At 39.6% G+C, this 27,691-nt stretch overlaps 1 protein-coding gene across 1 annotated transcript in view; it reads left to right on the plus strand.

Annotated features, from left to right (window-relative positions):
- Window positions 1-27,691, plus strand: part of TENM1 (teneurin transmembrane protein 1) — a 910,925-nt gene that overhangs the window by 147,273 nt on the left and 735,961 nt on the right. The window contains exon 3 of the mRNA XM_068956568.1: window positions 10,588-10,686. The gene's annotated coding sequence lies outside the window, so the exon portion shown is untranslated. The remainder of the gene's footprint in view (window positions 1-10,587; window positions 10,687-27,691) is intronic.

The following is a 27,691-nucleotide window of genomic DNA, read 5'->3' on the forward strand; positions in this document are numbered from 1 at the left end:
GTTTACTTTTCCCCCCGACAGGTGTTTTTGTATACAGATAATGCAGTAGAATACCCAGACTGAGTTTTCTTTAGGTACGGGAGCCTTTCATAAAGGGACAGAGGAGAGAAAACATTTTAACAGATAGAAAATTGGGATAGCTATGCCTCCCCAAACTGGTATGGGAGCGTCCAGGAAGTTTGTAGTACCCGAAATAGCATTAATTCTTCTTGTTGTGTTTCCTTGGCTATATTTGAAGCTGATGGCGTCCTTTTAAGTCTGCTGCCACTTCTGCTGCCTCAGAACAGACATGCGCTTGTCCTCATTTCATGTGCTTAAAGCCCACCTATTGACTAGGAGGAACAGGACAGGCAGGCAAAAAGAATTGATTTGTAATACACAACACACTTCACATCTTTCTCCCCGATGGAGGAGGGACCATTTCAAATTAAAGCAGCTTTTCTTCTGCAGAAAGCAGATATATGCTTGTTTCACTTCAAATTTGTGTTAGACAATACTTTATCATTTAGAAGCATCATGTTGTTACACTGAATAATGCAACATGGGCTGACCTACTTTAATGTTGAAACACTGATTCACCTGTCAACATTTTAGAGCAAATGGAAGTATTTGTTCTTGTCTTCAAATGGAAGTACAAAACAAGAGCAGATGTTTGCAGACGTGAGTAAACCTCAGCGGACAAAGATTTGTTTTTACTGTATATTGTAACCTTCTCATTTCAGCGGGACCACTATATACCTAGTAAGGATAGATCAGAAAGCTGTGATCTAAAATTCCCTGCTGTATTTGGGTATGTCACAGTAATAGTTAACACCTACTGCCTATATTGCATGAGTGCATTTAATATGATAAAGGTTAAGTATTTGTTGTACATGTATACTGAAACTTCTGCTTATAATAGGCAATAAAAGGACAGAGTTCAGTAGCTGAGCTGAAGGGCACATCTTTGAATATTTTGTAAAGGAAGAAAACATGTCCAAGCATTTGCTATGTGGGTGTCTTTTTAGACTACTCAATTTCTCTGTGAAAGAGCTCCCCAAATTTTTATTAGCCATCTGTTTATAGTAGGTGTGTACTTGTTTTTTTCTATTTCACTGCAATTAGTACTCTGGCAGCAAGAGCAAGTTAAACCCATGGCTTGCCTCCTGAAGGATCTGCTTTCATTACATATGGTTCTCTGCTAAAATACAGACCAGTTGCTCAAGCCACCTTAAGGGGAAAGCTTTCAGCATGCTGCTCCAGAAATTAGGCATGCAGGCACATTAACAGTAGCAATAATTGCCTACATTATTTGCTGGCTGGAGCACCAACTGCGTATATAAATTTTCAAATTATTCTGCTGGCTACAACTCGTTGCTAGAGAACGTCCACTGCCACCTCCTTTTATAGAAAATGAAATATTCTCTGTAGCTAACTATTTATGTTTAGTTTATACTTGGGGGTTATAATTATTAACGGCAAACGTTTTAATGTTTACTGTGCTGAATTGCGTGCCATATGTGCCAGCCTTACCTTTGAACTAACAATGTAATTTGTCCCGCTTAAAAAAATGCGGGAAAGGATGGATTGTGCATAGCTTTTTACAGGAAAGGAACAGTTGGAGGAGAGGAATCCGTGTTATTCCTGCAGTGCAAGTTCAAGTCTCGAGACAAGGCAGTTGAAGAGAGGATTTGGGTCAGTCTGATCACATCACTTGGTGAAATCACAGCTAGTTTCTGACACGTGTGTTAAAACCCCATCTTCTGTACTTTCTATTGCGGCTGTCTTCTCTTCTGGGAACCCTATTGCCCGTGCTTGGCTGGGAGGGGGATTCTTCCTCTTCCTCCCCCTTTTCCTCTTCCTCCCCCTTTTCCTCTTCCTCCCCCTTTTCCTCTTCCTCCCCCTTTTCCTCTTCCTCCCCCTTTTCCTCTTCCTCCCCCTTTTCCTCTTCCTCCCCCTTTTCCTCTTCCTCCCCCTTTTCCTCTTCCTCCCCCTTTTCCTCTTCCTCCCCCTTTTCCTCTTCCTCCCCCTTTTCCTCTTCCTCCCCCTTTTCCTCTTCCTCCCCCTTTTCCTCTTCCTCCCCCTTTTCCTCTTCCTCCCCCTTTTCCTCTTCCTCCCCCTTTTCCTCTTCCTCCCCCTTTTCCTCTTCCTCCCCCTTTTCCTCTTCCTCCCCCTTTTCCTCTTCCTCCCCCTTTTCCTCTTCCTCCCCCTTTTCCTCTTCCTCCCCCTTTTCCTCTTCCTCCCCCTTTTCCTCTTCCTCCTGTCAGCCCCCAGCTTGGGTGTCTATATGTCTGAGGAAGGTAGGAAGAGGCAGTCCTACCACAGCTGCACCTGCCACTGGCTGACGTTGGGAGGGCAGCGTACCCTGCCCCTTAAACTGGGCCCTGCCTGTGCTATGCCTAGGAGTTGATGGCTACAAATGGGAGGAACCTACGTGCTGCCCGAAGGCAGTGAGGCAGGTGTGATCTCCACCCACGTACGGGCAGCTCGGGTGTTCGTGGTGCCTTTTTGAGATGGAACTATTCTTGGCGCTCCTCTTTTCAGTTTAATCCCAGCCTGTTGGGCGCTGCTCGACTCGGGGCCGTGAACGAGGACAGGTTGGCCCTCAATTCTTGCATGTTTATTTCCAGAGTTTCTTTTGCTTTTTGGACATTACAGTATGTCAGAGAAGCTGGTTCTCCCACGAAGGATGGAAGAAGGAAACTCAGAAGTGATTACTGTTGGAAAATTTTCTCTTCCGTTTCAGACCCAGATATTTTAGATATTCAGCAAAAGCTTTTCCCATCACTCATCTCAGCTACTTGGCAGCAAGCTAATTATTACCCATCCAAAATTCTGTGTAGCTCAAATAATTGTGTTGTCATCTCTGTCCCTCTCCCTTTCTCTTTCCTTTTTTACTGACATTTAGACCATTCCTATTTCTACAGCTTTCATATACTTAAGTTGTGGTATCAAGCATGTATTCTGAATTATCTGTCAGAATTAATGAGCGAGTTTACCCACAAGTGTGTCATTTTTCACTGTGTACAAAACAAGCAGGAAGGGCATATTTTAGTCCCTACAGCCTGCTGTAGGTATAATGTTACTTTGATGTATGGCACAGTCTCCTTAATAAGATCATTGTGGGAGAATCTTGCATGCGGTAGGTGCGTAATATGCAGATGATGTTTCTAGCTGACAGCAGCCATCACACTGATTCATACAATGCTTGTGCTGTAAATTTTTTTTTCTGGGCAGCACACATCAGCCATCTCTCTTACATATCTAAAGATTATCTCACGCACATTCTCTCCTGTATTCAAGCAGTACTGTGGCACAATCTTTTACCCCTAGGAGATGATATTTTTTCCTGGGTTTTGCTAGTTTTCCTGGATTTTGTATAATGATAATGAGGAAAATGCATCACTTCCTAGAAAATAAAAGAATGGGCTGGAGGAGGCTTTTGCCAAAGATGAGACCTTAGCAGACTTGTTTTTGTGAACTTGTAAACTCTTTCTCTTATGCGGTTTAGGTAGGGCCTGGACTAGACAAGCGCCCTGATCTGCTGCCGTTGCGTCCCAAATGGCAGCGCAGCCCGTGGAGTGCCCGCTGGTGAGGGGTGAGCAGTAAATGGAGCCTGTTTCGAAGTAGCTGTGGGAGCAAAACAGAGGGAGGACTTGGGAAACACTCAGCCTGCCTTATCGGTGGTTTGGTTGCTCAATCTCCTTTACTGCAAGCTATGCTTAGGAGAGCGTAGGTACGTGGCAGTAGACCTGGGGTGGTTTCCTGTACTCTCAGCCTGCGGTTCCCACCCTTGGCCGTGACATAGGAGCTATTCTCAGGGCTCTCGGTCTGCTTCAGAGGAAAAGGAAACAGCTTGCCTGAAACTAGCGCTTGGTGATCATTTAACCCACTGAGATGGATTGAAGATGCTCAGGATTTTAATCCTCGCTTAGACTGTGCTTGGAGCTTGTCCTGAGAGCGTGTGCTTTATATTAGAAGCCGGGTCCTGAGTTTTAATGTCTAGTTTAAATGCAGCACTCCTAACACGGGAACTGACAGTCCTGCTCAGACAGCTCATTAAGCTGTGGTTTAAGTGAAAGGACTGATATGGGTCGCTCCTGTCTGTGGAGGCTGAATAGAAAGTAGCCTGTGGAATCCTGATTTTTCACCCTAGTGCCTTGGTGCTTTTGAAAACCAGCCTTTTTAAGAAATTGCAAGTTGAGCATGTGGTAGCTCTTGGCATTATTTTTTAAATACCTGTCCTTGAGCGTGACGTAGCTCAAGCTACTGACCTAGTAGGCCCATTTGAATCTGAATAACGTCTTCTCCGCAATAGCATTGCAAGGTTTCAGTATTTCACATTGATCGCTTGTGTGGTTTTCTTTCATTTTTCTTATACAAGGTGTAATTGAACTGAACCGTGACTTAAAGGGGAACAAAAACTAAATCAATTTCTCGTTGCTGTGAAACAAAAAGATTTTGGTCATGTTTTTGGTACATTTTATACAATCAGAGGAACATCGAAATGCAGTAATAGAGGTTGCTTAGTAATGGAGAGAGCTAGATATTTGTCTTACAAAGTCCTGTGAAGTCTGTTTCCTTGTGTTTCGGGGGGAACTGCAGCTCACTCTGCAATGCCACAACGTCCAGACAAACATGAGAACGCTGGGATTTTGCTCGTTATTGTTTGTCGCCGCTGTCATCTCTAACAATCTTACAAGTTCTGTTTTTAGGTAGGACTGATAAACGATCAGCCTTTGGCATGCATGTGCAGACAATCTTAAAGAGTAAATGAGTACCTTTGCAACTCATTTATGAAATAAAAATTCTTCAGTTTCTGCCATTAGCCATATAAGCTTTCATTTCTTGATGTGGGATGTATGCCTGAGATTTGAATGCTGCTTTTGTTGATTTAGCAGGTCTGCACACAGGAAGAATGAGCGCAACTCTATAATTATACAATAGCAATAATTCCAGTTCAATGAATTTGAGGATCTTTTAAAGTATAATATATTTTAAGGATAATGTAATAATATATTACGAAGTAGAGCCCCTTGATTTCTGTCAGGATGTTGTTTCCCCCAGACTCTTTCCATAGGGGTCCCATAGAGCGCTTTGTTTCTCAGAAACCAAACTCTAGGATAATGTTTTCTTAAATAGTCTACCCCATTCTTACAGCTTTTTGTGTCTAATGAAATATAACTAAGTACTAAAGCTGATTAAATAGAAAATAACAGTTTTCGTAATGAGAAAGGAGCATAAAAATGATTTGGGATCAAGATACCGATTAGATTTTAGAGGCAAAATCTAACTGATGAGATCTGCCAATTTGATAAGTGATGTTTGGATGCAGTTCTAGTGAAGAAGAGCCCTTTTTTGAGCTAAAGGAAGGTTAGGTTAATAGTGCTAATGCCTAGTCATTTTCTGTATTTTGTTTACCTGGGAGAGTATATTAGTTACAGTGATGGCACCTGCATATTCTTTAGACTGGTCTTACCTTTTCCAGCAATTAAATGATGGCCCTAGGAAGCTGAGTCATAAAACGCTTACTGACCTCAGGGAGGTTAGGAATTTGCCCTGAAGCTTAATATTAATATGTGATAGGATATTGGCCAGTGTATGTATAATGAAGGTAATAGGATTCAGGAAGGACTCTGAGAGTGGTTAAACTTCCTTTAACAGCTTCCTTTCTTGCCACAGCTAAACAAAATTAAAAATCACTCTAAATTGGAGAGGATTTTCCCTCTCTTTTTCCTTATCTTTAGTGCTTGCCTTTTTGTGTGCTTTATCAAACACATACATGATTGAACAGCTAGGTTAGCCTGCAACTGGCTCTTTTTGGGGAATTCACTGGTGGATGGCAATTACCAAACTGTTTAGGTGCCAGCCGGCTAACTTGCTGCTCCTGGATATTGGCTGCACAAGGAGGTGGAGGTCATCAGTCCCCTAGACAGTCAACTTTTTTTTCCCTAAAAATGTTACATGGCTGTCTTCCTATCTGTTTTCTACTGTTGTGCCTGTATTTATCTTCCTTATGCATTGTAAATGAAAATGATGTAATAGAGTCCTGAAGATGCACAAGATCTTTGGCTTGGGTGGAGGTTTGTGTCTGAGGCTGGTGGGATCCAGCAGATGGTCACGCCTGGAAGCAGCTCAGCAGGTGTCCTGCCGGCAGTAACCGAAGTTGTACTCTCTCATGTTTATGGCGTGTGAGTGGAAATTTTCAGAAGAGCAGGCACTAATCTCTGTATCGTTTCCACTTTGATTCTCTCGGTCTGTGGGGTCCTCAGGAATGTTTTTAATTCCTAGGTGCTCCTCAAGAACAAAGCGGGTAGGTTTATAGCGTGTCAGTCCACGTTTGGCTTGTGAGGTGCCCCTGCTCGTTAGCCCAAGCGCGAGGCCGCTGTAATGTCTGTGTGAGGTGTGTTGTGCCGCAGGGTTTGCAAGGCTATCGTTGTGCCCAGCCTGTGACCCCACTTTGTCCTTTATACTGCGACCTGCAAAATTAAAAAAAAAAAAAAAAAAGGGGGGGGGGGGAAGTAGGTAATGTGTGTAATGAGTCGGGGTGGGGGGGGTATCGTGCCAGCGAGCTCCTACGACGTTTCACTCTCTGAAGTGGTGGGAAACGCCAGCAAGACGACCTTGACTGCCAGAAGCAAAATTAACCCTCTTTTCAGCAAGGGGAATGAAATACATGGCACGCTCCCCGCACCGAGGGCGGTAACCCCGCGGCGGAGCGGCAGCAGCTGCTGCTCCTCCTCGCCGCCCAGCTGCTGCCGCAGCAACCTGCTGCCTCCTCGCAAGCCGGGAAGGAAAAGGGACGGCGGCAGTGGCTGGCTGCTCCAAGAAACCTCACGGTTCTCAGGATGGTAACCCTTAAATCAGGAGGAGGAAAAAAAAAACAACTCTCCCCCCCCCCCCCCCCCAAATATTAGTCAAACAGCTTCACAGCATATATTGGAAAAGCGTTAATCTCGAAATAAGGCAATTTACATAGTAAACTATCAAAACTACAAATGCAGACGTACTAGTTAAAAGCTGGACAGGTAAAAGGGTAATTATTTATGCCGTGGGTTTCAGCTCGAACAGCTTTCCGTACTGTGGGCTGACAGACTGCACAGGAGCCGGTCGGGCAGTCGCTGCATCAGCCGTTACTGACCAGCCGTCGCGGGCTTCGCCGGGGGCCCGGGGCTGGGCTCTGCCTCTCGCCGAGGTACGGCTACGCGGCCGTGCTGTAAAAACCATCCTCGGCAGCGCGAGCCAAGTTATCCAGCTGCAATGTTTTGGAAGGTATTTGAGATCTGGGTTACCAAAAAAAAAACCCTTCCTGTGAAGTATTTTCTGTAGAAAATAACTTCTTTTCATCATTTGTGGAAAAGCGTTCAGCCATTGGGGTTTCGGATTGGTTGTTTCGTGGGTTGGTATTAACGAAAACCTGGCTTGTCCCAGAAAGCAAGCCAGGAGTACCAAACAGAACTGTTTTCTGATGATTTATACATCTCTTGTTTTAGCAAGGGATCATTAGACTCCCCAAATCTTGTGAGTGGCCTTTTAAAAGGTACGGACGATTTCTTTGTGTATAAACGTAGCTTGCCATGAGCTGGAACCAGGAACTGGGTTTCTTCATGACAGTTTGGGGCAGGAGCCCCGAAGGATGGGCACGTGTGCGTTGTGCCTTGGCCCGGTGTATCCCCAAACGGCTGCCCGGGCACCCCGGGCTGGCGGCCAGAGCTGGTAGGAGGGAAGGGAAAACCGGGAGTCAGATCCGATGAGCTTTTTCCTTGATTACTTCTCTGAAGATTGCCGCCGTCCTTGCGGTGAGCTCACCTTGAGGGGAGCTCTGACTTCGCCCTGGCGGCGGCTTGTTTGGGCTCCCTGGCTGAGGGCAAAGCGCTGAGATGGGGTTGCGTGGTTACACGTGAGCGAAGTGACGCGCCTGGGGCTGTGGCGGTGCCGTGTGGCCTCTAGCGTCAGCAGCCGCTTTTGTCCCTGGAGATCCAGGCGTGGCCGATTGACCGAGCCCTGTTGTAACAGGTTCTCTGTTTAAGTTCAGGTCTTCTGAGCTTGTAACGGAGGGGAAAAAGAGGGTGGCAGTGGCCAACTGGTAGGGTGGGTACTCTTTGTGGGATTGTGTTTCCTCTCGTATGACCTATGAAAACATTTCCTAGCGGATGCGAAGGTAAGAAAGCCCTAAGAGCAAAAATATTCCAGATTTGACTATTAAAAATTTTTTAAACGTTTGTGTTACAACTGTCATTGCTTTATTGTTTGTTGTGGAAAGATTACAGCTGCCTAAACAGCGATGAGTTTAACTCTTTCTGCTTTCCTGTTGTTGTTTGAAACTGTAACTATTCCAGTTATCCTAACGTGGATTACAGCACCGTAAAGGAGGTACTACCTCCAAGCATGGCGGATGTTGTTATTTTTTTTAAGTCTGATGAAAAATCTGAGGGTATTTTCATAAAATTGAACTTTGTCAGACTTGATTGGAGAAGAACTATGGCAAAAAACCATAGATTTTACGGTATTTTATAGGTATTTTATGGATAGAAGCTGTAAAATACCTAGAGAGTAGGTGAATGAGAGGAATCCTGGCTAGGTGATTAAACAGAGCAATGACATAGATGGAGGCCTGAAGGGTCAATTGGAGAGAGAAATTACAAGCACCACTAGCTGTTCCATCTCCTGTAGTTTGTTCCTCAGATTAAAACGGTGCATAGAATATATACGTGTAATACGACCTCAACTAAATTGTATTGTAAATATTCCTGAGTGAGAATTGCATGTTGTCTCTAAAATATAGCTGAAAATACAAGATTTGACCTGAAAACTAATTTTTAAACCAATTAACGTTATTCAATATTTTCTTTCCATTATTTCTGAAACAAAATTCTCTTTTAAAGCAAAAATTCAGGAATGTTTGTTAGAATTAGTTTAAGCAAAGCATTATGGTATTTTTGAAGAGAAACCTTTCATTAAAACAACAAAAACCAAAAAGAATGAAGACAGTATTCACAGATTTCATTGGCTGGAGCAAAAGAAAGTTTGAGTCTGTATTTTCTGGACCTCTTTCCCCTCTAGTGTAGGCAAGAGCACAAGACGACCTACTGAAACCTGGGTTGGGTCTGGGTGGGTGGAGGCCATTGAGGTGCAAGTGTTTTTCAGGCTTCCCTTTTCTTTTAGCATCCGCAGTAGTTTCTGAGGCTCTGTCCTGTTGTCTCAGTGGGGAACAGTCTTGATACCTGACCCATAGCTTTTTTTTTTAATATGGATTTATGAAAGTGTATCCAGGAAGAAGCAGTCTCTGTTGGGCAGCCACCCAAATGTTATTTCTCTGAAATTTTTTTTCAGTGGCAAGAAGACAAGTATCATTTGGCAAAACAAGCGGACAATATTTTTGCCTTTGTGGGATTGACTGAAATTGAGGAGGGGAAAAGGCAGTCCATACACTGGATGTATTCCAGTAGTTGCCAGCAGAGCACATACTGCAACTTGACATCTTAGCAAAGGCTTCAGAATTTTTCTGCCTGCCAGATTAGCTTATCTAAGTTAAGATGACCAGTATGTACAGTTCCCAAAGGCCTTGTATTGAATTCATTTTCCCTATATATCACCATTTATGTTTTCTGATATAAATGAACATATATGCTATTTTTTCCACCAGAAAAGGATGTTGTAATAAAATAATGAAATTGAAATATTGATCTGGTTATTTTTTTTCCTGATCCTTAGCTATGCTGGTGGTTGGATGAAACAATGTATGTTCTATCTGTTTGGAATCAGTGTGAACTTTAAGACAATTATTCTTTGCAATGTTTTGCAGCTGTCCTGAATATATTCACTTTTCACAACATGAAAAATACAGTATTCTAATGCATATGAAAAAAATAGAACAATCCCAAAATTGTACGATGGTACAAATGTAAACAAAGTTCCATTTTCTAGGTGGAAGGGAATTGCTAAGTAGCCTCATCTACAATTCATAAACAAGCAGTATGTGTAACTACCTTTAATCATTTCTGAATATTCTGCAGTCTAGTTAATCTGTGTTGTATAAATATGTTAATGTAACAGAGTCCCTTTCCAGACAATATCTTGGCTTTCAAAATTAAGTGCTGTTTCTTGAGCCAGAGTCCAAATCTGTTAATTAAGGAACAAACACAGTCCAAGTTATGAAGCAGTAGAGAGGGACTTAGACATTGCCGTTGCACTGGTGCAAATCATGTGGAGTTACAGTGAATTTACCCTGGTAGAACAGAAAAGATTTTTGTCCTTGATATTTTCTCTGTGGAAGAAGGTTTCTGTTGCAGAATCTTTCTTTATAGTGCCCGGCTTTTATACATTGGTTCTCTACTCTTACTCAATATTTATTATATTTCACTGTGTTATTAGAAAGCAAGTATTTTTAACAGGAAAGGCAGTCCAGAGGTGGAAGTTGCTGCTGAATCTAGAGGATCACAAATATCCTTAATGCTCTGATTAAACAATGCTGTTTAATCTTATTATATTAGAAGAGTGACTTGCATTTACCTTTAAAATTACGACTTTGAAGAGATCAACTCTGTTGCAAGTTGAACTGCATTTTTCAGATCTGAATAAAAGTGCGTTCATCTGCTTCCTTTCCAGCACCACAGCTCTGTCACGCTCTTCAACGGAGCATGCAGGAGATGAAGAGAGGCTTCCTAGAGTCTCCAGAAAGGAAAGAAGTTTGGAACTAATAATTAGGTGAGTTTAGAAGAAGTGACTGCAGCAACATTTTGCTATAAATCCCCTTATCGCAACTATGGTATCAAATTGAAGCCTGGGAAAAACGTAGGTAACAACTAATAAAAACAACAATCAACTATTAGAAATAAGCATTTCATAAATATTTTATTCCTTGAGGGCTGATTTGCATAGAACTTAAAATTTTCTTCCGTTTATCTAAATAATACTTTATATGAGGATTACGTGTATGTAATGCAACTCATTAAGAGCAAAGACTGTTAAAAATTCATTCCGAATAAACGGGATTGGACTTGTAGATCAGTAGGTAAGTTTCTCTGCCTATTCCTGTAGTAATTCAGGAATTCAGCTGAACGTTCCTGGAAACGTTTCTTTGCATGTGCTATTTAGAAAAGCCTATTCGAGATTCATTGCTGATAAAGTACACTATTTTAATTGTACTTTAAATTCCAAATACCTTTTTTGCAACAATGAGAGTACCATATAGTGACTGTATTATCTGACCTAAGGTTAATCAAATCTACAGTTGATATTTCCTTGTCAGCTTTAGCACTAGCATTTGCACATCTAGGCATTGCCTCCTGCTCCTTAGGAGAGAATTCTGCACATTTAAATGTCCTTCTGTCCTTTTTGCCTCTTTGCGCTTGCAATCCATTTTGGACTGGGGGCAGCCCTCTACCATGGGAATCGTAGTTTGTGCTTGGCGAAGGGACTGCTATTCCCGTTCTATGAGAAAAGCGTTCATACTGAAAATATATATCTGGTACTGTCCGGACCTGAGAATTTCATCAGTGCTACAGAGTATTGGACGAGTTGTTACAATTGAATTTCTCTGCAAGTTGACCTCATACTACAGCCAAAACTCTGGATCTCTTTCCAATTCCCAGAGTTTATTTTTGGGTAACAGGTGTATTAGGAGTCGTCATCATATCCCATTTGTGCAACATAGCTTGTGAAAGTGTTTCATTTCAAATTTGTGATTTTTAGACCAGATACAATTTTACTGGAAAAATAAATGAAGTAGTGAAGTAGATGAACAAATGAAATTAGTGTTGGGAAGAATTCCCTTTTTCACCTGTGGATTTATGTCCTAAAAGTGAAGGAGTTTGCTTCAAAGGAGAATCTAACTCCCATCGTTTCTATAACTTCTTCAAGAGCTGGTGTGTGGTTGAAGTAACAGACCTCAAGTTACAGGGAGCGTTCATTCAAAACCCTTAACTTATGGTAAAATTGCAGACAATCTTGTTCTGTATTGACTTCAATGTTATTCTTTTTCTCTGCACAGCTCATCTTTCCTTTCTTTTGCTTTATCTTCTACACTGTCATTGCCACAAGCATATTTAGAAGGGTGGATGTTCGAGGGATGGAGTGAAGGGAGGTAAAGGATCTCTTGATTCAGTGGCTAGTTGGTGATGCCTTAAGCTGTATATGCTTCACATAAGTTGAGATTATGGCTCACTGGCCCTTTCCCATTAATATCAAGGCTGTGCTGCTCCAGTGGTTTGCATTGCATGCTGTTGTTTCGTGTTTCAAATGTGTATTAATGCAGGTTGATACACGAGCACACTACACATAGCCAACAAGGAGTGAGACGTGAGCAACATAAAGAAAAATACATTGTCCTTCCTTCGGAAGCAATTCCAGATTATGCTGCTTGAATAACTTCTTCATTTAATTTCCTATTTCCCCTTCATCATTAATGTTAACAAATACTAGCTGTTTTTTCTTCAATTTTGCATATGTTTTCCTTTCACTTAACAAGAAGATGACTTTTCAATACGAAATTCATTTTCTGAGCCTTGTTGCCCAAAGTATCGCAAGAAGTGGAGGTCCTGAGAAAGATCACCCTTAAACTGTTGATGGAGATGGTTTCTCTCATCTTCTCCTAGCCTAACATTGGCTTTGGCAGCTCTATTTAGTAAGCTTGTGACTGTCTCAAAGTGGTGCATGGGAGCAGAAAGAGGGAGAGAAGTGTGCATGTACATCAGTTTCAGAGAACTAAGTCCAGATTTCACAAGATGCGCAAGAGCAAATCAGTTGCTCTAGTGCTGACTACATAGCATGCAGACTTTGCCCTTGTCAAATGCCTGCTTTACTGTTTTTTTCTTTTCTTCCTTCCCTGTCTAATTTCTCTTTCTTGTTCAGTAGCATGCTAATCGGGTAAGCTCTGTTGAGCAAAGTCTGACTTTATTTAGAAAAAAAAGATGGCAGATGTGCGTAGAACATGTGTCAACAGGCGAGCTAAACTGTGAAGAGGAATAAAGGCCTCCAGTTACCACAGTGAAGCTCAGGGACAAGTATAACTATAGGACCTGGAAAAGAGCCTAATAAAAGAGGAGGTAAGATGTGAAATAAGAGGACAGCGTTGAACATGGAGGTGATAAATATGACAGCTACTCTACTCCTAAGGCCAGGATAGAAAAACTTAAAAATCTGGATGATTCAGTGGATATATGTATATGTTGTGATAGGCTTATCTAAGCAGCACTGTTGAGCAATGTTTTTATGTGCAATTTTATCTAAGATGTCTGTTGATCCTTTACAGTAAAACCAGTAGACATAAAGAGACTGATCTCTGTTCTGTTAGACTGTACATATGTTGAGTAACCTAGGCTCACACATACAGTCCCATTAACTTGAACGGAAATGGTACCTAGACTTCCAGTTTATGAGCATGTTGGAAATACTACCGACAGGAAGGATCAGTCACAGTGTTGTTTTTGCTGTGATCAGTAGAAGACCTCTATGACGATAAGCTGGGAAATGGTTTTCTAGAACAGCTTATACATCTGAAGAGTAAAATAAGTCCCTTCATGTGGCACTGCTACCAAATAGAGGATGTAATTTAACCATTATTTTCCCTGTAGAGAGCAGAAAGTTGCAGCCTTTTGATCTGACCCTCGCTGTTGTTTACTTCTTCGTTAGAGTCCTGTGGGTAGGCTGCGCTTTGATATAATGCACACAATAGGCAGTTATAAATTTCCTTGACAGAGACTGTCTCTGGTTTATTTAGTGAATAGCATTATTGAGATCCCAGTCCTGACTGAGGTCTTCGGCTGGAGCTCTTATGTCTGTTTATTATAAGCAATGGATGCTTATTGAATGAATGTCATAAAAGAATCATAAGCATCACAAATTGGGCAGATAGAGTAATTGGATTAATACCTTTAAAACTTCTTAAGAGAAAGCAAACCTGCTATTTTAGTGTTATATTACATTGGGGGTCTATGTTAGACATACTGGTTATGTTTCAGGGCAGACATGCACAGAAAAAATATATTTTTTTTAATATCAGGAAAAAAAAAAAGCAGATTTTTTTCCTGCAAATCAGATTTGCAAAATATCAAGTTATGCTTCAGGCCAATCTATGGAACATCTAATCTATCAGCAGATGTAATTTTAACAGTAGGATTGTACCATGCTATTCAAGACACTGGAAAATTTAGGACATTGCAGAATAGTAACTACTATTGTAATTATAACAGCAGGGCTTAAAAAAAAATTCTAATCAGCTGAGAAATAGGTGCACCTGGAGCTTTAGTTGCTGAAAAAAATTTTCTCTCTTTATTTTCAAAGTTTTCAGTTTTCTTTAGCGTTATATATTTTTAATTAACTGTATGAATTTTGATCATTTTCCCTGGAATTCAAGCAGCAAAGGTCACTTAAAATTGTAGTGATGACCTTGCTCTCCCAAGAGGTGTTTATAACATAGAAATAAAACCTTTTTTTTTTTTAATTGAGACTGATGTTTACCTGATAAAGCAAACTGATTGACTAACAGATGCCTTAAGCTAAAAGTCCTGCATGCCCTTTCACACTTTCAGTGAGTGCTGTAGTTATTAGGAAAAGAATAATGAGATTAGGTCTGTGTTAAATCGTTATAACAAGACGTGGAAAACAGGACTTTAAGGTAAGATTTCATTCCGCACATCTTCCCACCCCCAATTTAATTTTCCTTCTTTCTTTGGTAGGGTAATGTCGTAAACCAGACACTTAAATTATGAAACACAATGAAAAACTCCCACATCATTTTCTTTAGTACTCTGTCAGCTTTGCCCTTCAACAGGTTTGTTTCTTTAGCAAAAAGTGTCATACTTAAGAGTTATATTACAGGTACAATTAATAGTGATTTTGTGCTGCACAAGGTCATTAATTTCAGATGCAGAGACAGGATTTTTAAATTAGCATATACAGACTTGCACAGGACAGAGGGTGGCATTATTTTTCCTAGCAAGAGTTTGTGAATTCCTAACTTTCTCTCTTAAATCAGTTACTAGTTAATTGGAATCAAATTTATGCCTCCCTAAAGTTGAGCAGAAAATGTTTTGAGGTTGCTCACACATTCTCCAACTTATTTCCATGTCTCTAAAGAACATGAATTTGTTTGTACACAGGATAAAGTTCTGATAATTTTTGGGTTAGGCAACCTATCTTGACTTGGTGAATGTCTCTGTCAGTGTCACTGAGCATCTATCCCACTGTCCTTATGCTGATGAGAAGTCTCTAAGACCTGCTTGTTTTTTCGCGTTCCTATTCAAAGAGGATACCTGTCTATTAGTGATGAACACAGTAGTGATACATTAAGAAATGTTGGCTCTGTTGATGCTTGTGCTTCATACTAAGACTGAAAGACTAGTTATCTAGTTAGGTGTATTTTTAAGTACTTTGCTAAGATCTCAAACTTAGTAGATAAAGTTCCTCAAGAATTTACTGGAGAAAATAGTTACTGAGTAGGTACAGTAATAATCACTGGAAGATACTGTTATTAACCATTTTTATTCTGCAATTTTTTGAGATGCCTCAATAGGTCGTATTTCTAACAAGAAGAAAATAGTTTAGGTCATAACTGGTAAATGTTGATTTGCAGCCATTGTATATGAAAATCTTGAATGAAAGCACCTAAGTATGTTTGGTATCTCCATTGTGGTTCATTTCTCTATGATGGTAATGCATAATGCCGTTATAAGAGGTAGGCAACTGAGTTTAGATATGCTCATCTGATACAACTGGATGGGGATCTGAACCCTTTAAATTATTTATAGGGCATAACATCAAGCCAAGAACAAGTTGTCTTGTATATAGCTGAAAGCAAAGGATTGATATTTGATGTTGGCCATTTGCCTGCATTTTTCTGTTAGTGTAATAAGTGTCAAAGCGTAAATAATAAAGCTTATTGACCTTGCTGACCAACATATAATTCTAGGTATTGTGCTCACAAAAAAAAATTTAAACCAGAACATGGAGAACTTGTGCTTAGTTTGCAAGCAGAATTTATTCTTTACTATGGAATCGCTTAAACCTTAAATGAATCAATCTATATATTTGTAAAGTCAAATCTTGGATTATTGGGTAGGGAGAGTCCTATCAACTGTGTTGATAACAGTCATTGAGCAGCTCTTCCAGCACCCCTTCACTTAACTGTTCTCGTACTGAGTTTGGTAGTACTTACATAATGTTAATGAAGTCAGAAAGTGGTGTACTAAATAATCAACCTCATTTTAGCCCATGTATAAAGTAGAACCTGTTAGAGATAACACTATGAAAAACTACTACTCAGTGATTTAATATAGCATATGCAGGTGTAGATAAGAGATACTATTTCTTTAATATTTTATCATGTTATGACAATTTAATTTCCTACTGAGTATGAATCATTTCACTGCAAAATAATTTATTACCAATACTAATTCAGATGTTGGATGGTCTCGATCTCTAAGATCAGCTGGCTATATCACTGAAATTTTGCAGATATTTTTCTGTTTGAGAAATTAAAGTACTCTTATTAATATCATATTCCTTTTCTGTAAGTACCGTATGGTTTACCTTGAAAAGTAAAGCAGTTCAGAGTGAAAGTGAGTCTTTATTACTAATTTGACTGCGAAAATTGACGAGGCAATGCTACTGTCAGAAACTGCGTGATCAGTGGCAGAATACTGTGAAAGGAATCTAATTCTGTTTCCTTAAAACACAAACCAGCAAACCTCTCCCCACGCAGACTTTACAATTCAGGGGTGGGGGTGGGGGGAAAAACAAAACCCTGCATTTCACATGTTGTTATAGTTTCAAAATCCAGCGCTCAGCAGCAAGGAGATACTAGCGCTAAGACTATTGGATTATAATACTGACTGCTTTGAGAAATGTGACCCTTGTTGTCTCTAAGGGGCATTGTGAAGATGAATTAATTTGTTTGTGAATAACTTGGATGCCGTAGTGGTGAGTGCCATAGAAAAATCTATGAGAAAATTAATAATTATATCTGCAGCTCACGATTTGAATTTTATGCAGTAAACAATATCTGAGGATGTAAGAAAATACTGAGCTCATTAACCTGCTGGTGCCTGCATTGTTTGTTAAACCACGCAACCTCATCCATAAAAAAAGACAAGGGCAGGGCTACGTTTGCAAGAGGAACTCTAATTCTGGCACTTATAAACTTTCACCTGCACTTGATTTTTAGTCTAATGCACGTATCAGAGGAAAACACAAACTAATGCCAACAATGCAACAACAGAAAGGTAAAATCTACTTAGGAACCAATTGTTACAAGGATTTGCATGTGAAGTTTAAACTCCTCTTAGCGATGCAATAAACTCTTCTTACTCTGCTCCAAAATACTATCATAACCATCTGTTTTTAAACTGTCCAAATCCTTCTCTGTTAAATGTGTGAACCCAAGAGCAGTATACGTTTTCCTTGTTACCTTTCTTTCGTCACCCCCAAATACTTGTCTCAGTACCATAAGTCTTTCTAATCTGTTGATCAGCTGAATGTGTGACGGTTTCGACTGGATTTTGAACTTTGTACGAAAAGAGATTCCCTGGCAGAGGAATGTTGATGGACTTGGCTAGGGCTCATTCAAAGTGCTGTTCACTTCGATCAGTAAAATGGATCATCTTTAAAACTCAAGGGCGCCAATGGCCAAAGTAGAGAGAAATTTGCCTAATCTACACACCATCTGTATGTTAATGTGCCTCCCTATTAAGATCACTGACTATTCCATTTTAGGCTATGTATAAAGTTAAGGAAGTACTATGGCATCGTCGTTTCTTCTTGTTTGTGCTTACCTCCCAGAGGTAGCTTTCTGCTGTTGCTCTGGACGTACCGGTCTTACAGCGTTAGAACTCTGTTGCCTGTGGTCCTACTAGCTCACTCGTCCTGCTTCTACGAGATGACGACTTTTGGTATTAGCTTGTATAGGGGCGTGCACTGGGTTGCCAAAGCACGTGGGTGTTAAGCATTTGAAATGCAGCTCATTTCTTGTTCGGTATTCCATTAGTTTAATGTTATTCTTAACATGACTTTGATGCAAAATTTTTGGTGTTTTTGTTTGGCACTTTTTGTGTCCTAGTTGTTGGATTATGCTGCTGTAAAATCAGTGGAGCAGAAGCTGGAAGTGTTCCTATAAACAACAGGGTAGCTATTGCTTGGAGCCTAAAATCACAAAATCTGAATGTTCGATGATCTGTTGAACAGGCTGACTTACCATTTGTAGACTGATGGAGAGATTTTACGTATTATAAACAATGCTGGACCTTTCTGGCCCCTTCAAAATGCCACTAAGCCAAAGAGGAAGGATGTTTTTAGTCCTTTTTAGCAAACCTTAACATGAAACTGTTCTCTGAAAAATTAGAGGTGTCATTAAAGTACATGATTTTTGTTGGTGGTATGTATGGTTTTTTTGTTTTTTGTTTTTTTTAATTCTGCAGTGGGAGGTGATGAGAAGTAACTCCATATATTTGCTTAGGTAAAGTCACCCCTTGCTCAGAATGTTTAATTCAAGTGTCATTTTTTTTTTCTGAATCTCACAACCAAAAATGGCTTATGCTTTGAAGCTGTTTTTAGGCGCTTTAATGTACAGATGGGTGACCAAATTTTGCCGTATTTCTGTTTATCATATGCTGTGAATTTTTTCAGAGAACGGACTACATCAGATATAGTTTGATATACCCGCTATATCACAAAGTACCCAACAGTAATGAAGACATGAAACCATCACCTGCAATTATGTGATTTTATGCTGCATCAAAAAAAAAAAAAAAAGGAATCTCAGTCCTGAAAACCTTTTTACGAATTTTGCATGGTGGTTGAAGCAGGGCTTCTAAAATCAAAATATATTTGCTAGGACAGAATGTGTTGCTCCAACAATCTTCAAATTCAAAATTACTCTTATTTTTATGATACTATAGGGTTCATTTTCTGCTCCTGGAATTGGAGACAGCTAACTAATATTTTAAATACAGTTCAATGAAGGAAAAATACCCACATACTTGTAAGCAGAAACTGCAAATTTACAAGAAATGATTATTAAAAATTCTTGAATTCATTATATTTAGCAGTATTGCCATAGGTGAATTGAGAAACTGAGATGCAGCTTTCTTTCTTCCTCTCCCATGCCATTTTTGTTTTCTCCTTTTACACATTTAGGACTTCCATGACACACTTGTGGCAGTTCAGGCCAGCTGTAAGATTGAAGGATAAGCTACTTCCAAGGGAAACTAAGTAAGTTTTATTATAATGTATAGAATAAAAACTCTATTCTAAGTATTTAATTGAAGTTTTGCTGTGTGTCCTAGGAGAGCGATTGCTCAGCACAGAGAACACTGAACCCAAATGGGGATGATTTTATGTTCAGCTTGGTGAAGTTGCTTCCCTGTTTATTCTTCTCATCTGCAAAACAGAATTATTAATCTTCCTTGCCTTTATGAAGGACATTTGACTCAACAGATGACTGTGAAATTCTTGTTAGTGTGTATATTATTATTTGCTTCTCATTTTAAATTCTTTTTGCCAGCCAGACTAGCAAGCTATTCTCCAAAAGCCTTTTTTGAACAAAGGTTACAGAGAATCGCTGAAGATAGACTGCCTGGTGATTATCGCATAAGGTACTACCTACGTGCCTCTCCTGGCTCAGGCAGTGGCTGAATGAGTGCGAGAGGAAGAGAGAATGAGACAGTTGAGTGACATTTTCTTCACTGCTCTCATGGCTTCTGAGGAAAAAGGGCTACTTGAATCAGGGATAGTCCTTTTGCTTTTCCTAGCCTGTCAGATTTTTCTTTCATGAATTTGTCCCAGAGCTGGGAATCATGGGAGTTTTTTTCGCAGTTGCGAAAAACTCCCTTGGGCCAGGGATCCTCCACGGTTGCGTTGCGTTATTTGGAGTAGTACATACCTATTTTTAATTTTGAACAGTCACCTGCTATTTCGCATTTGAGGCTTTCTTGTTATTGTAGTGGAGGAGAAAGCTACCTGATTTTCCTTTCAACTCCTCTGTGCCTGCCATGTTTATAGCTCTCTCTTTATAGCTCTTTGTTGATTGTTTTCTAGATGGCAAGTCCAAGCCTGCAAAGTTGTTCCTTCTGTCTGAGTTATCTGGATAACTTTGATCACCTTTGTCAACCCTTTTGCAAATTCTACTGTAGCCTTCTTTCAGGTAGGAGGACGAGAATTGCACACAATAATCAAGATGGGGGCACAACAATGACTGTATCCAGTAGCACTATATTTTCTGAATTGTTCTCTGTTTATTAATAATTCCTGAGCTACTGAACTGATGTTTTCGTAAAGCTGTTATTTTAACCCATTTTCATTTGTGGTAGCTGCTAGTTCAGAATCAATCACTGTGTATGTAATGTTAGGACTGTTTTTCTTTTCTCCAAGTTCACTACTTTACATTTGTCTAGTTTGAATGTCGTCTGCCATTTTACCCCCAATCACTCAGTGCCACAGAGTCTTTCTACAACTCTTCTCTGCAGTCAACTTTTGTTTTTCTTGCCCTGATAAACTTAGCATCTGTAGCTAACTTAATCTCTTCTCTATTCTTTTTCCCTGATCGTTCCTGAATACATTGAGTCGCTGCGGCCCTAGCAAAGATCCCTGTGGGATTCCCCTAGTGGCTTCCCTTTGCTGAGAAAATTGACCATTTACTGCAGCTCTTTGTTTCCAATCTTTCAGCTAGTTATCCCTGTGAGGATCTTCCCTCTTATCTCACATCAGATTAATTTAAGAGCGTTTGGTACAGACCTAGTGGAATACTTAATAGAAACTGGAGTTGGCTGTATTAGCTAGCTCTTGCTTGTCCTCACTCTCAGCAATTTTTGTCCTAAAATTCGAAAGGATTGTGGGGTGTGACTTGCCATTATTAGTGTTGTGTTCATTTTGTTTTGAAGTACAGTCACAGCTTGGTGACAAGATCTGACCAACAATGTATTTAAAAGCAAGTTGGCTTAGTTCGTCTTAAAAAAACATTCTTGAATCAAGACCTGGTATATAGACTTCCTATGCGTGTTTGATATTTTGCTTCAGAAAGTCGCTTCTAATCATGGCCTTAAAGATAGGACTTGCTTGGGATAATAAGAAATGGCAGATGAGAGTCTTTGCTGAACATCACCTTGCTTTGAGTCTCTTTAACACTCAAGTACTGATGATAACTGCATCAGTATCCAGAAGAGTGATGTGAGTTCATGCTGTTTGGAAATTGAGCAAAAAATGCATTCTGGGTCTTATTAGCACGCAACCTCAAACTGTTCATGGCCGTATTACCAAGCAAGATTTGATCTGTGCTATCTGCGGTAGAGATGAACTCCTAATACTTTGAAGACAGAGGATTGATGTGACATTTTATAAGTACCTTTTTAACCTCAGAGATGAACCATTTCAGTGTACAAAGAAAAATACATTCATGATCATATAAAATGTAGTTTTTAGATCAGCAGAATTTATCACTATTTTTTCTGATAATTTGTCAAGTACCAGAAGCTGCCACATTGTAACTTTATTTTCCAGTATTGCAAATATCTGAGTCACAAAAAAGCCCTCTCTCCTGAAAGTCCATCTGTGTGATCAGGCTTTTGAGTAACAGGAAGAGTTACTGATAGGAGCCCGTACGAGCATTAAGACTATTCTCCTTGGGTTCATTTTAAGGAAAAGGAGTAAAAGTGTGATATTTTGAAATATATATATGCAGCTTGTAACTGTGCGCATATAGAGAATAATTTGTGGCAATAATGTGGCAATACTCTCTCAATTAGAAGAAAATACAATGCAATGTCTGACTATGGTATGTTTGTGTAGCTCTTGTAAGTGCTAACACAGATGAGTATAATAAGCCGAAATGGGAATGGTTTGAGACTACATGGAGTTTACAACATTGCTCGAGGCTCTTTTTACCTTCTTGTAACACTCGTTTATTGAATCAAATTTAATGCCAATTTTCAGCTTTGATCATGGTAAGTTTTATGCTACAATTCCTCAAACTTTAAAATGTACCTTGTGTTCTGTATGGAGACTGGAATAGCAATCACATCTATTTTCTAATCTAAAAATGTCTGTCATATGAAATACAAATTTATGAAAAGTAAACCATAAAACAAATTTGAGTTTTTATTGTGGAAAGAGAAAAAATGCTTCTGAAAAGCATTCAGGAAATTATTACATTCTCCACATAGAATTTCATTGTCTGAAGGTACTAAAAGCTTCATAAACAATAAAGTATAATGTACTCCAAAGAGATTTCTTCTTCAATTACATTTGTATGTAGTTTCTGTAATGGATTGATAATAGGAAAAAAAGACTCAAATTCAAGACAGAACCGAATTTTTTATATACAAATGTATGTGCAAAGTTTATCCCAAAGTTTTAATGAATGGCTTTTAGCTATTTTTAATCAACTTTATAACATTGTAGAAGAAGACAACTCAGAAGCCTTGCCAAAGGGTAGCATGGAAAAAAACAGAGGTTTAGGAAAGCTGCCCTCATAGTCCTTATTCTAGTGGACAGCGGAGCTTAAAAGTGGGAATCACTACTCGTGCTAAAACCAAAAACTGTTGCATTTAGGTCTTGCTTGTTCTAGACATTGATCTGTGCTCACTTGGGGTAATCAGAGAAAGTTTCCAAGTGCTATTAGAGAACACAAAATCCTGAACTCATTACTGGATTGACAGACTTGAGACCACCCACTTACTCCATTGATCTTAATTTATCTATAGATTGATTTTTTTCCCCTTCTGTTTTAGCTATTTTGATATGTTCAAAAATTATATTGCTTTTTGGTTATTAATGCTAAGTCTGAAATGGGAGTGAAAAATCTTTTGAATCAGGATGAGCTTAAAAAGTTATGCGATTATAAGGTAAAGGTGGTAATTGCTGAGCATGAGCAATGTGTGAGGTTACAAAATGTCACTTTAGTAAACTGTCCCTTGAAAACTTGATTTGTTTTGTTTCACCATCTCTCAGCTAGCTGCAGTTGGTATTGCCAAACACCCTTGGAGTTGACCACATGTTATGGCCTGTGCCTCTTCATGATGTTCTCAAGGTGGCTTGTCACCCACATCTTTTCTGTTGGGAGTCGCCTGCTCCGGAGTGAGTCTGGGCATATCTAGCACCCTTTGGGCTGTGATGTGGAAGAGGGGTATATTGCATCAGATGCACGAAACACTTGGTTGTTACTAAGGCGGGGTGTGTGCTTTGCTCAGGTTTGCAAAATCATGAAGGTAGTAGATAAGCTGAATGTAGGAGCGCTGTTCACCAGTTCCCTCCATGCAAGGAACAGCGGGTAGGGAACTTGCAGAATTTGCTGCCGCTGAGGGTTGTGGAAGCAGGCAGGATCAGCAGGTTCAAAAAGGGCTGGACAAATTCGCAAACACTAGGTCTGTAAGGGGATACAGAATGGACTGAGAGAGAATGTACCTGCTAATGTCACAGTTAGGTATTTGGGGAAGATATAGGGGGAATGGACCAAAGAAAGTGGCCAGGCTTGTGTGCTCTCCCTAAACAGCTTCAACCCATTGCCTGTGTCAGAGATAGGAGAGTGGGCCTGATGGACTGACTTGGGAGGGCATTTCTTATATTCCTGTCATGCGGGATGACAGTGCTGTGATCATACGCATTGCTTCCTTACCCAGTTTTGTAAGTTAGATTCTTATGAAGCAGATTTAAAACAAATTTTAAGATCTTGTTTTCTCCTTGTACTTCCCCCAGAATGAGAACTGATGTTTGTCAAATCTGTCTTCCAGCCAAGAGAGCATTTCTGAAACATGAGAAAGTCCTATCTCTCTCTGAGCATCAGATAAACAGTATTGTATATATGTGTCAAAACCATCACCTGCAATAGTACTTTGAGTCCTAATCCAGTCACTTTTGCTCCCTTATCCCATGGGAAGTGCCTTTCATTCATGTAAAAGATTGTCCTGAGAAGAGCAGCCAATTTATTCAGTCTTTTTTTTTTTTTTTGCAATCCCAGTGGTATGAAGAGTTAATAAAACTTTCCTGTGCAGAAAGATTTACTAGTGTTACAAAGAATTAATATATGCATTTTTAGAAGGTATATGTCAGGAAAACTACAGAGATATAAGATGATGTTGACCATTAAAGGAAAGTCCCTTTTCTGGCCATAGAAATGAAACGGGGCTGAGTCTGATGTCCTGACCAAAGATCAATCAGACTACATTATTTTACTTTTTTTCGATACTGAGATTTTTTTTTTTTTTACGTTTCTCAAAGTTAATACAAACTCAATGAAAGAAAAGTGGCAAGGATGGCATTGCAAAGATGAAATGTGCACGCTGTTTTGGATATATTTTTATCTTTCCTAGATTGATTACTTAATGTATTTTAAGGAGGCTCATGTTATTTCTCACCAAGCATGAAAATAAGCCTTTAGATTTTTACAGCATGAAGGATCTAAATTCTAACGACTGAACCCGTCGTGGCAATATTTGAACACTTTTTCAGAAACTCAAAGCAATTCCGAAACTTCAGTGCATTTCTTCTTTAAATGTCCTTATGACATGGACTTTGTATTCCCAAATTCCAAACAGATGAGGCAACAGCAAGCTAATCAAACTTGTCTGTCATTATTCTTGGGAAGTATATGAATCCACAAATATTTTCTTAGTACAGCAAACATTTATAGATTGGCCTGAAATTAATGTAGTGTAAATTAGTTCAGCTTTACTGAGAGTAGTACAGTGCTACTGATTTTAGCCAGTTAAGCATCTGTCATGCAGGGGCTCCTCTTCAGACATGGCTTCAGAGACCAGGCCTCTCGCACAGCCGTGACACTCTGGAAAACGCTCAACTGGCAACAAGAAAAGAGAATTAGCCCACCAGGCATGAAAGGTCTTGCAGTAATAAAAACAGCTATAACCAGTAGTTTGCTTTCATTAAGCCTCTTACACAAACAGCATTTTCTAAAATAGAAGTAATGTATTTCCCAATGTAAAAATAGTAATTAATTTATTACTAAAGAATAAGAAATCCTTTGCAATTATAACTCTCAGCAATCTACGTGTAGGAGTTCTTGGTGGTACAGTGAATACCCAACAAATGCAGAGTAAACTATATATGTTATAAAGCTATTGAGATTTTTTTTTTTTGAATGCAAAAGACCTGGTAAATGCAATTTTATAATAAAAAATTATAAAGAGACTGAAGTGAATGTTAGTTGGAAACAATTGAATGAGTGTTTAGATTGCAGAATGTTTGTTAATAATAGAAAGCAAAAGCTCCTCATATATCATTCTCATCAGTAGTCTACATATTTATATTTGAAGTGCTTCCACTTCAACCATTTCTAGCAATAGACTGGCTATGTAAGTCATCAGAAAGGATGCTGAGAACATCTGCCTCTTTCACAAGACTTAATGCAGTTACTTGTTTAAATTTGAAAGAGGCAACTATTGAGATTCATATTCAAGTCAATACTGGACTTTGTACTGAAGATCTTACTTAAAGGAGAGAAAAAACTGGAAGAGGGGAAGGTGCTGTAAATCATCCTTTAATCTTCTACTGAATGTTTGGTAGTTTACAAATTCTTTGTTGTATCTAGACCTATTTTATTTTCCCTTCCTAAACTATCTTGGTTTTGAATTATCTATTTTTTCAACAGTAAAGAATAATGCCAATAAGTATGTTAGGGAGGCTTTTCTTTAGAAAAATCTTCATAGCTGATGGAGTGAATTTGTTTTTTTTAATAGTGGAAAGGATCAAAGAAATTGGATTTGAGGTGTTTAATTAAGTCTCTTCACAGACAAACGGTCTGGATGAGTGACAGGTTGGCCTGGTGCAGTCCACCAGGAAAAACAGCAATTAGAACGAACCTGTGGACACCCCATCACAACCTTTTCAAGTTCAAGCCACAGAACTAATTTAGAAAAGAACTAACGTGATGGTGACAGAGAATCAATAGTGAAAGCCACTGTAGGATATTTCAGTAATGGGAAGTTGCTTTAACCCACCCTACAATTCAACAATCTTTCACAGTTTATTGCAGTTTTAATTCTTCTGTGGAAGTATTTTATGAATATGCGTACAGGTTTCTTTGTTCCCTTTTTTTCCCCTCTCATATAAAAGTAGAAAATAGGTTTACCCATTATGGATCAAAGAACTGTGTTTAGTGAAATCAGTGGATTTTGTTCATGCTAAATATATTAAAGAAATTGGAGTCCTACTAGAGTTGGTGACAAATACTCTTTCTGACTTCATTTAGGATAGAAATTAAGATAATGCAAAACAGTGTAGCTTAAATATTGGTTTATCTAGCATTTAGGCAAATGTTTGCATCTGTACATCTGAGAGGAATTACATTTGATCTACATCTGCTTAGTAAATTCTGCTGTTACGTTATGTCAGATATGATTTTAATTTTACTAAGGCATGACAGAAAGTACTCGGGTTTTGGTTTCTTGGAAACTGGAGAGGATTTGGGAAGGCCTGCAAAAAAAGCCAGCCAGTCAGCCTTTAGGTCAGAATTTAACTGAGTTATATATCCTTCTTTTATTTTCTAAAAGGCCTCAGAAGTGAATACATTTGGATATATATTTATATTCTGTTCATTGCCATATTGTTTGAGCACAGACTGATTTGTATAGCATGTACAGCTTTTTATTTAGTAAAAGGTTAGAATGACACTTATTTGTTAAATTCATTCATAATAAGAATGACCAAATATTAAAGCTAGGTATACTGGAATAAGCAAAAACTAGTCCCCATATCTGGGCTCTTTCTTTATGGGTTGCCACCAGCTTTGTATGGAACTAATGTTTCTCTGTTGGTTCCTCCTTCCTACAAAAGTCAATAAAATGAGTATTGTTATGTTTATTTAAGGAGAATTGATTTTATAGTGAAATGCAGCATGCTATCTACACGTACAAAAGACCCTTGTTGAAGCATGCATGTTTTTAATCCTTACCCTGAAGAGAAATAGGGGAGAACGTAGCTGAGGGAGTTACAAGATGAGAGATACCTGAGTCGTTCAGGTGGGCTCAACTCGCATGGGTGGGTCTCAAGAAGACGTCAAGAAGCAGGATGTCCTCTGTTAGTAAGGTAGTATGCTTCAGCCTACCCTCTTACCATAAAACGTGTCATTCACTCTCCCCTTCTCCACGCCCTTCCCCGCGCTCTGCCGTCTGCCGTGCCTTACTCCGTCCCCTTCCCCGGCCCCCCAAGCTCCTCCTGAGTAGCGCGCCCCTCGGTTGCTGACCCTCTCCCAGAACAAGGCAGGCGCGAAGCCTGAGGCAGGGCTCAGCGCTGGAGCTAGGCGCCTGGAGATGGACCTTGCCTTGCAGAGGGAGGCGGAGGCGGCAGACCCTCGAGGGAAAGAGGCATCCCGTAAAGAGCAGCCGATGTGTTATAAGGCACCGGGATGTTGTGCATCTTGGCAGGGAAAACGGACAGCGTGCCTCTGCCTGGCGAGCCACCCAGCTGGGCTACAAAGCCTTGCTTGTACGCGATCCTACTGCCTGCTGATAAGCAGTATGCATGTTATAGGGCAATGTTAATGGCCATTTTTCCGAGTATGTTTTGATTTTTTCCTTCCACTCTTTTCTAGTGAAATGTCTTTTGGAGATTGCTTCCAGAAATCTATGCATTTTGTACAGGGAAAAGGAATGTCCTAATAGTTGAGATGTGCCAAAAATCTTCCAATATAAAAATGAATTGGGATGTGGGTAGCTGGATGTGAGGAATCACATCCTCTTTCTTTCCGCATGACCTTTAATGGGGAAAAGAC

The sequence above is a fragment of the Struthio camelus genome, chromosome 11 (genome assembly GCF_040807025.1).
Source record: "Struthio camelus isolate bStrCam1 chromosome 11, bStrCam1.hap1, whole genome shotgun sequence".
NCBI classification, from domain to species: Eukaryota; Metazoa; Chordata; class Aves; order Struthioniformes; family Struthionidae; genus Struthio; species Struthio camelus.